Source organism: Phallusia mammillata, chromosome 6 (genome assembly GCF_965637545.1).
Source record: "Phallusia mammillata chromosome 6, kaPhaMamm4.hap1.1, whole genome shotgun sequence".
In the NCBI taxonomy this organism is placed as follows: domain Eukaryota; kingdom Metazoa; phylum Chordata; class Ascidiacea; order Phlebobranchia; family Ascidiidae; genus Phallusia; species Phallusia mammillata.
In genome coordinates, this window is record NC_137257.1 from 23,481,685 (window position 1) to 23,491,164 (window position 9,480).

The following is a 9,480-nucleotide window of genomic DNA, read 5'->3' on the forward strand; positions in this document are numbered from 1 at the left end:
TAACTGTGTGATAATGGAGGAGAGAAAATCATGCGTTTGCTGCCATGAAATTAGTAAGTGCAACAGCAGTTAGCCAAGTTCAACGAATATTCTGAGTCGAATCTGCTTTGTATAAAAGCATATCCTGGATTTGAATCTATATGTCTCAACGTGTATTAGAAGCAGCATGTTATCGATTTAAACGTCAATTGGGAAATCATGATGAGGGTAATTAACACCCGTCACGAGTTTTACTGTACTAACTACTAACATGCAACTAGCAACCTCTATGCGTTACAGGTATACTGCCTACTAAAATTTGTTGAATGGTGCTGGGGAAGACTTCAGAGTTACGTTGCCAGACTGACAGCCACTTGTCAACTATAAGTTGTGAATTCCCTTGTGATGTTGCTGCACAACAATACATGTGGTTGCATATGCTTTTCACCCAAGGTCCCAACTCTTTGCAATAGGCTTTGTTAGAAAGTGCTGTCAGTTTCTTTTGGATTTCTGAATTGAAAACCATAAACACAAATATACTGGTGTATGCTCATCTTTTATTTCTATCATACTTGTAGCTACATGCCAAACATAATGTTTTGTTTCTGACGATTCTTCACTAATGTATTTAATGATTTGTGGATGCCTGTCAGGCTTTAATAAACAATCCTTTGCTTGTGATGTTTTCAATGCATCCCAAGAATCCTTTTTCCATATCATTGCTGTTTGCCACTTCATTGCTCTAGAAAATATTATGAAATTACCATCTGAATACATTAACAAGGTTAATAGCAACAATTTTATTGTTGCAAAGATCCATCATTCATCATTGTGTATGTACCAAATTTAGCTGAGTGTCCAGCGAAATCTGCAGTTAATTTACTTCTGGTACACCATTTAAGAGGTAAAGAAGTTTTCCTTTACACACAATGTATTTTGGTTCATAGCTTAGATTGGGTGGTTCCCAAATGAAAATATATTGATATTATCACACCTTTTTTCATAACCACACTTTTTTGTTATTACCAAGTAAATGGCATGACAATAAACTAAATTAGTATGACATAATGGTAATATTAAAGACCATCATGTTAAATGAGATTATGTCAGAAAACAATTAATTAAAGCATACCATATGCTACTTTTCTTACAACTGCTCTCAATGCCATTTCTTGCTGAAGAAGACTGTTCTAATGAATACATGGAATGGCATTTGGCTTTAACACCAGAACTTTTGCCATACTCCTGTCTGCTGCATTTTATTTGTGAAACATTCATCTGTGAAATGTAGGCTACAAAGAACACTGTATTTCGTTGGTCCCTTTTTTTCACGTTAACAAATTTAATCCAAGCTGACCGCAATCGCTTTATATTTGGAAAGCGAAAAAGTGTCAAATTGCTGGCCTTTTGATTTCCTCTTGAATTGCAACCATACAAAGAACACACTGCAGGCATTTTTGCACACTTGAGTATAAAAATGAAAACATTTAAACACCAAAATACCTAAACTGACTAACGTAATTGGCGTCGCAGAACGTTAACAACCACCGACTACAAACAAGCTCCAAACAAAGTTGGTACGAGGTGACGTCACATGACGTTTGAGCTCAGTGACAAAATATCCGCAGGGTGTCAGTGTTTTTAGATTTAAAACGTAAATATTTGACTAGTAACTTCAATTTTTGTGGTTTTAAATCTGAAATCGTGTTTATAAAAATACGACAAACAACATATTAAAAAATAATTTTCCGGTGCCGGGGCTCTTTAAGCACGAAACGAAGGCTTTTGTTGGCGCTTTAATCGAACTCTAAAAGAGCGCATTTTGCGTTAATTGAAAACATCCGGTTCGTCGTTTATTGACGTAGCAGACGACGCTGTGACCAGCTATAACAGCAGTTCCCATGTACTATCAAAAAAACAAAATTACGTACTAAATTCAAGTAATATTTCTGGGGAATTGTATTAGATGTGCAAGATGGACAACTTTTGGATTAGTAGTAATCTTTTTTTCTTCAAGTTTTTGCTGCCAGGATAATTTATGCCTGCCAAGTTCCTCAAATAAAATGCCACTGTTTGCTTTAATCTTACGGCCATTATATGGACATTTAATTTCAGCAATCCCACCATAAAATAACCTAGTGGTTCTCAACGGGAGCCCTGTTAAAGCAATGGACTCTTGAATGTTTGCACAGGCATCCGTTGAAGTGCAGAGCTTACTCATATCCCATTTGATGAGTTGAATTAATGATCTTTGACTCGAAAACTCTTGAAGAATTCTGGTGTTCAGAGAACCATGGCTGCTCTTATGCCTTTTACTGCAACAACCCATCTCTGTGAAGCGGGATGGTGGCCCATTTGCTATCAATCACTCTTCTTTCAAAAAAAGACAACAATGAGTATGGAAAAAAATGAACCCAGAAATTGCAACCAGCACTTCATTAGACGACAACATGGAGTTTTTTCTGTGCTGGTAATTTGTTAACCACAGCCATAAACAACTTTACCTGCCACCATACCTGCAACAAATTTTGTAACCATTACAACCAAAACATGCCTAAAATTATGGTGGTGACTAAATGAAACTAAATACAAATGTTTTAAGTGTTCTTAATCTGTTTGTGTTACTTCTATTCCTTTCAATGAGTTAGAACAAAAGGAAGTTAACACTTCCGATTTTTTTTATTTTGTGCGAAAGGTTAACTAAACAATACACAATGTACTTTGAACGCAAGCAGCTAAGTAATGGCGTAAAAAGCAATAATTCTGGGCAGCCTTTTCAAATAATATTAACTGATGGTTAGAGAAAAGTTCTGTACATTTTTTTAGTTCTTCACCAAGCCAGTCTTCAGGAGCAGAAAACTCAGCAACATGCTTGAGATCTTCTGTTTCAATTGGCCTTTAGAAGAACGATGTGATTCTGAAGAATTAAAGGTGGTCTGAAATTCTAGTTGGCAGTTGCACATTCTTTTTGATGTCTTATCCCAGGGGTCACCAAACTAAGGCCCGCGGGCCGTACAATCATTTCACGTGTTGTGCTCCTAGAGTGCGGAGAAAGAACAGTAGCTGACATAGCAAGTTACGCACAGACGTTAAGCAAATCAGCGGTTGGTTTAAGACAGTGGTTCTTAAACTTTTTTGACTGCGACCCAAATCGGAGTTTTATGAACATCTCACGACCCAAGCCTCAAACATAAAAAATGTATTAACGAGACGCAATTTCGAGGCCACGTCGTCGCCGCATAGGAGTCTGCCCATGTCAAAATGGCTGCAGGCTTAACGAGGTCGATTCGTTCTCCAACACTGCATAACACAACACACATTGTGGCTTTGCAGCACCATGATCATTGATAGAAGTGAATCCCAAATCTAAAAATGTTTCCTTGTACGAATACTTACTCATCTTTAAACGCTTACTGTTATATCTCCAAGTTCAGTTTCGCATGATTAACTTGTCCTATTATTTCCGGTGCTATGACGTTACAATCGCCTTGTGCGAAACAGCAAAGTTGGAAGGCTATATTGTCCTATGTGGTGTGTATGTGTTAATGGTTGGTTCATTTTACTGTACAACGTGGTCGAGTGTGGTGACTTTACTACTACATTAAGTTAATTCGTTTGTGTTTACTTAATGCAGTAATAGTTCGTTTGGGCATAATTGAATCACCATAGCGCGACCCATTTTTTTACCCTGCGCGACCCATGTTTGGGTCGCGACCCATACTTTGAGAACCACTGGTTTAAGAAGACCAAGTTGCTCCAGCTTTAAGAGAGGTGAAGCATGAATGCTACATGTAAACGTGGTGAGGCAATAGACATCATGAAAAACTTTGATTTCTTCATTAAAAGAGTAATTGGAATAGCTGAAATGCGAGGAAACAACATCGATGCAACATGCACTGGCCGTGAAAACCAACAGGACGTCAAGTACCGCTGATGGTAACAAGGCAACCTTTGTGATATCACAGACAAGACTAAAAAGCATTGCGATTGGGTACCATAACGGCCGGATCCGGCCCGCAAGGTCATTTTATCCGGCCCGCGACCACATTTTTTGGTTTGCCAAACTGTTATTGATAACTTTGTAACATTCAAATATTAATCTACTTCTTACGAAAGTTTTCCTGGTGAGATATGTACAATTGATATTACCTAATAGGATAACAACACCCAAGATTGATCTAAAGCCGGTTTGTTACGTCACAAACACGACTACAAGTGTTAATTGCGTGCAAACAATAGCTTTATTTTGTTACTTGTGACGTAATATACAAGCATTGCTCGTAAGATGAGACCAACTGTACAATTTAACAGTCGCATTACCAGATTTTAAATAGGATTGTAGAAAGACCATCTCTTGGCGCCCCTATAAAAATCGCCTCGAGGACTAACTTTAGAAAGGCGGCGCTAGGACATGTAAACTATATGCGGCCCGCGAAAATTATTATTAAACTTCTCCGGCCCGCAGTGAAAAAAGTTTGGTGACCCCTGTCTTATCCGATGACCGTTCCAGTTACTGTCAAATATTTTGCACTCTCGGGTTACAATTGGTTCATACACACAAAATAAAACTTGTGTTATCCGTAAAGATTAAGGACTTCAACTGCATTTAAAAAAAAAAACATCTCCAACCTTTTGTGGAGTTTTCTCCACCAACGCTTAATTTTATTGGTATTAGATGGGCCATTCTAAGGGGTCTTCAAGGTCCCTGTGCTTATTTCTTAAAATATGTATGTATATTTGCCATTTTGCGAGTTTCAGTCCCCATGTCAAGGCTCTAAAAACGTGGCATAATATACCATGCGCAAAGATATTCTGGGTATTTTTTTGTAATCACTAATGGGTTGGAATGGGAACGGGTCACAAAAAGAAACATATATTCCAAGAGGAAAAGCACAATTTTGAACAAAAAACCCTGAAGTTGTTGCTCATAATATTGTCAACAAGTATCCAAAATCATTTGGAGGATAACATTGATGGGGTAAGAATTGGAAATGGAATCGATTCGCTCACAAACCAGTTGGTATATAAAGTAGAAAACGAAACAAGGAAGGAAGGAAGTGGTGAAAAGAATTCAAACTTTTCAAAGCAAAAGTGAAGCCTGAAGATGAATCCTGCAAAAAATGGCTCCAGAATGAGTTTATTGCCAGCTCTTGCATGCAGAATAGAAGTAAAGTCAAAGAGTATATGAATAGAAACCTTTGAAATTAATTGTCCTGAATGAGAGATTCATAAGAATATTGAAGTAAGCACTCAACCTAAATGTATTCTATTGCTTTAAAACTCAGTGCATTAACTCGTGTTATGTTCTACTTTTTTCAGAATTATGAAACATCTAAATCAATCCAAGCCAAGCCATATTCAAAGCATTGTTTTTAAGTCAACAGAAGATGAATGTAAGCTGCTTGAAAACCAGTTACACAAAAAAATGCGCCATCTGGAAGTGCTTGCAGACTACTTTCTCTGGAAGTGCTTGCAGACTACTTTAGTGAAAATATTGATCATGTGTGAAAAACATTTCCAGTAAGTTGGTATAATGTTTGGTTTGTGAATACAAATAAAAACACCTATCGTTGTAGGTCCTCCACAAGTATTTGGAAGAAATCGTGGAAATAACTCCAAACACACCTTTATGGTCATTATGGGTGTTACTGTCCGTAACAAGGCATTTATGCCAAAATGACAGTTTGATGACGTCATATCATTTGGGTTCACATTCAGTCACTCGCGTCATTGCAATCGGAATGTTTCAGCCATGGGTACCATAACGACCTTTTAGCGCTGTCGTTGATTCGCACGCGATGTTTTCAGCGTGGTCATCGTGGAATTTTTCGTGTGATTTTTAGCCTTGGACGCTACCATATTTAGCCTTCGTGCTGTGCTTTTACGCTTCGCTGCTTATAGCTGACCGAGCCGTTCTCTTGTTTTATGTCCGCTAGTTATCTCTCTAAGCCGTCCACACCTCTTTTTATTGAGTACGTCGCCATTTCTCTAAGTAATCTATTTGTTAAGATTGCACGGCTTCCCAAGCTATACCGACATTTTTGTGAGACCTTGCAAAAGGCATTTTTGGTGTATATAATCTCTTCTGGCCTTGCTGCTGAAGGCCAGTTCTTGTTGTGTAGCATTCCTCTCGTATACCAATCATATCTAACGTGTGTTGAAGCTAATATCAAATTAACATCTTGTGAATACATTCTATAGTAATCAGAAAATAGTTGTGCCTTGTTACAGACGTGTTCTAAGGTTAGACTCATCACAGCGGTAAAATAAGAATTAGGTAATAATAATCAGTTGACAGCCCCGATTAGCTCACACTCTAATCGAATAAACTATCAGACAATAGGTCGCAATAATGGGTATGCATATTTTTTATTTATTTACTATTGCAGCTTTTGAAAATCACTTTTACCCGAAAAATTTTAATGTGTTAGTTTTGTGCCTTTTATAGTGGTTCTGGTACAAACGTATGTGTAAGTTTTTAGGGGCGGGCTACTGTAAATTTGATTAAATTGTATCTTTGTACGGCAGGGGTCACTAACCTACCCACGACCGTTTTTTTTTTCGGTTTGTCAAATCGTATTAAACTTTGTGATAACCATTTATTCCTTACAAAAGATTTCCTGCAACGACATATAAAATTAATTTTGCCCAGTCCCAGGATTGATCCAAAGCCAGTTTGTTACACGACAGACAAGACTAAAAGTATTAGTTGTTGGCCTTTTTTGGTCACTTGCGACGAAACATAGCATTGCTCGAAAGACTTTAGAATTTTTGCATTATAACAGTCGCATCACCACACTTTAAATAGTTTGTCGCATACAAATCGCCTCGTGGGCCAAGGGTGACAGACCGTGTCAGCGGTTGTAAAATATGCGGCCCTCGCGAGTCGTTATTGAACTCATCCGGTCCGCTGTAACAATTTAGTTACCTCTGTTGTAAGACATGAAAATTTGCAATGTTTTGGATGTACAAGTATTAAAATTAACAAAAAGAATTTTTTCAGAAAATTCAACTGCTACTGCTGATAAGTTTGTGGTGGGCATTGAAAGAGTGGCCAAATTCATTAACTTCTGGGAAGCATTTTCATACATGTTTGTCTGTTTTTATGTCCTAAACATGCAGTATCCACAACACGCAGCTGCAACATACGAATTAAAAAAAATATAACAAAGCATAATGCAATTAGATAGATATGTATTATAACTTTTTAGAAATACGCTACGTGATTTATGTACGGAAGAGCATAGCTACACTTCGACGGTCTAAAGCTGTTTTATCTTTTTTCAGGTTCTGTGCTGAACTTAATTATTCCAAGACAAAATTGAAAACAAAAGCCAGTCCAAAAGTCCTTACGCTGGTAAAGTCTATGAAGCGATATGATTTAGTGCAGTGGTGGCCAACCTATGGCGCATGCGCCAAACGTGGCGCATTGCATGATTAGAAAGGGCGCATTGCCTTCTTTTGACAATCATGAAAATCAAACTAATAAACTAATAAATAAATAAAGTAAGCCAGCCCTATTAATTATATATATATATATATATATACATACATATATTCATGCACAACATTATTCAAACATATCTTTATTTCCACTATTCTTCTTGCAGTTAAAAATATGAAAAAACATATAATCACCAGTCACCACATTTTTTGTCAGTTTACAATTGCGGCTCGTTCCGGTCAAAGTATATATAAAACACAAGTAGTCCAACCCATCGTTACGCGATAGAGCCTCATGGACGCCATTTTGTGTCCAAATTAATACAGCAGGTATAGGGAAAAACACAGAAATATGGCGCATCCAACACAGTATGTTAAAAAGTTGGCGAATGGTATGTAGAAGGTTGGCCACCCCTGATTTAGTGCTTTAAGCCTTTTGTGCATGATCCCTTGCATTCTGTATTTTGGTGTTGCTTATTCGTTTGTGTAAGGTGAGATATGGTAACTGCTACAAACTGTTTACTAGTCGTGTTTTGCCTGAATTGCGTAAAGTGGACGGTTGGTTGGCACTGCTTTCGTGTACATGTAAATACTGGGCCCGCTTTCCTTTTTAATGTGGCCCGCGTCACATTTTTGTTAAAGTATACAAAATAGAATCTAAAGAAGAAAATTTTGGTGTACAGATGCATTTCCTTGAGTGACTTCGACATTATCGGTGATGTATATTCAATATCCCCCTTTCAACATTATGACTTCAAACTTTCATAAAAATGATACACATTCAACCACGTGCTATATTTGTGACGTAACAGCCACTCGATTGTCTTTCCTTGCAGTAACAATTCATTTGCCATGTGGTGTTAGTTCTAAATTGATTTTCGAGCTATTATTACCTTACTGTACAAATTGTTGGATCTTTATATTGTTATTTAAAATTTAATCTAGGAAAAAAAGAAAGATCGGTGATGAAGTTAGTGTGTTCCAGAAAGAATGGACAAATCTTATTATTATAGAGACAGCGAACGCTGTTGCATGGGGATTTTAAGTAGGTCAGCAAAATTCTCAAAACTCACTAACCACGCTGCAAAATCATGTTTCCCATCAAATTGAACCGGTGTGTTTATCCATTTTGAAGAAAGTTTCGCTGAGCATGGTTCAGCTGGTTCAGGTTTTCCAATATTCACATACTTCTTGAACCAAGTTTTTGCCTCATTTACCTTCTCGCCACGACGTTCTGGGGTGTCAAGAGGAGTTGTATCCGAAATTGAAGTAGATGCAAATGGTTTCCTCGAGCTAAATCCATTGCTCTGTTCTTTTATGAATCAAGGTAATTTTCTGATATGGCCACCGCTGCCACCACTGTAACGTTCCACACGTTTTGTAGGTTACCAAATCAGTTTTATTATTACCTTAGTTTGCCTGTACGGTCTTATTCAAATATAATCCAACGATTAAACACGATAATTACAGATGCAAAACACACACAGCAATTTAGCCACACCACGAGACAAACGGGCGACAACCTCACGTAATTTCGACTCGAAAACTTAAACACAGAAATCATAATCGTTACAGTTCCCAACCTTTTTGTAGTCACGGACAAGGATGGCAGTACGGTACGGTACGTATTGCGTTGACCGTACCACGTACCTCGTTACGTAGAGCGTACCGTACCAAATGTCGAAAAAATTGCGTACCGTACCTTCAAATAAACCAATCGGGATTAAGTTGGATACATTTTATGACAATATAACATGCAAGAAGAGGTGTCTAAACAACAAGCTGTCCCATTACAACCAGCTCATTCGAAATGAAAGGTTGATGCGTTTTCTACGATGGGCTCGTGCAGTGACAGTGGGTAATTTTCAACAGCATGTTTCTTAAGAGACAACAACACTAGCTAGCTTTTTCAACTATCTGGAGAATCAATTACAAATGCCGAGATAATCTCTGTTCTTGCCACGTACGCGTTTTAATAATACGTCTACGGTATGTGTAACCATAGGCGCCGAGTTTTATAAAAATGCAAGGTGGCGGACGTAAATTATGACGTCACTT

General features: G+C 37.7%; 1 long non-coding RNA gene across 1 annotated transcript; it reads right to left on the reverse strand.

Moving 5' to 3' along the window:
* Positions 1-519: 519 nt before the first annotated feature.
* On the reverse strand, positions 520-1,543 carry LOC145233908 (uncharacterized). Its single transcript, XR_013861209.1, has 2 exons — positions 1,112-1,543; positions 520-721 (listed from the first exon to the last, which is right to left on the reverse strand). It is a non-coding gene; the product is annotated as an uncharacterized LOC145233908 (long non-coding RNA).
* Positions 1,544-9,480: the final 7,937 nt, after the last annotated feature.